Below are 1,344 nucleotides of genomic sequence, written 5' to 3' on the forward strand. Positions count from 1 at the left end.
GTTTACTGATCATATCCCTTACATGTACCCTTCAAGCAGAATTTATTTTTATATGTATGGGGGGTACTTTTATGTGTACCAGGATCTATGTTTATTATTATATTCGTAGTATTTTTATCTTCTTTACTGACTGCAAAAGTGGAATATTGCTCTGAGTAAAATTCTTTTTAGATGTGCTTTGTTCTCTTTTATCTTTACCCCAAACCTATGGGCACATCAGCTAGAAGTCACTACTGTTGCTCTGAATGTGGCTGCCTTTCATTTGCCCGTGCTTAAATACTCTTCATGGATATGGTAGTCAGAGGTATCACAGTCACACCCTTTGCTTAAACATTTTCCCTGTAAAAGGGACAGGGTAGATTTTGCTTCAGTTAGGGCCACAGTAGGTGATTAGTGCCACAGCAAGCAATTATTATTTCACAGTGCTCTAATTGTTATTTCTTCTTGGACCAGCTGAGTCAAACCCTAGAAATTCATGTGTGATGGAAAACATACTGCTAACCCAGTGGTTTTCTCTAAAGGAAGCCCATTGTGAGGACTAATTTCCACTGTATACTTGTGAATAAAGCCTCTTCATTCTTTGAGAGATTCCTTTATCCCACAGATGTGCGTAAGTTAAAGCCTAGCATTACCCCGCTGAAATGTTATGTGAACATATACAAGCAATGATGCCCCAAATAATACTCTCGTGTGTTTCACTGACATATTTAATTCCTCTTGTTGCTTCACTCATATGCTCTGGCTGTCTCTTCTACCCATTTTATCAAGTGAGGAATATACTTGTTGGGTTCATCTTCTTTCATGGGATAAATAAATAGATATATAGATAGGTACATAATATGCTTTTTATGAAATATATTTAGTATATAACATTATATGAGTTTATGGTGTATAACATATTTGATACATAAATACATGTAATATGTATCATTGTAATATGGTTGCCATTGTAGCAATAGTTAGCACCTCTGTCATATTGCATAATTATCATTTCTCTTTCATTGTGGTAGAAATAGTTAAGATCTAGTCCTTTTGTAAGTTTGATGATTATCATTCAATATTATTATTGTCTATATTCACTATTCTATATGTTAGGTTTCTAGGACTTATTTTTTTATTCTACTTTTTATTGGTTAAAAAATACATCACTGTCATAAATACATGCATATACATACTTTTGTGTACATATATATGTAGGAAGAAACATAAACATGTAAACTTTATCACTAAATAGAAGTGAAAAGGGTTTTCTAAAATGTAATTGTAGAGTGAATAAACATTAAATAAGAAAAATAGGATGTAAGATAATTGTGCTCATTTTCATTCTCATTACTGCTTACATTT

Source organism: Bison bison, unplaced genomic scaffold (assembly GCF_000754665.1).
Source record: "Bison bison bison isolate TAMUID 2011002044 unplaced genomic scaffold, Bison_UMD1.0 scf7180017864535, whole genome shotgun sequence".
Taxonomy (NCBI): Eukaryota; Metazoa; Chordata; class Mammalia; order Artiodactyla; family Bovidae; genus Bison; species Bison bison.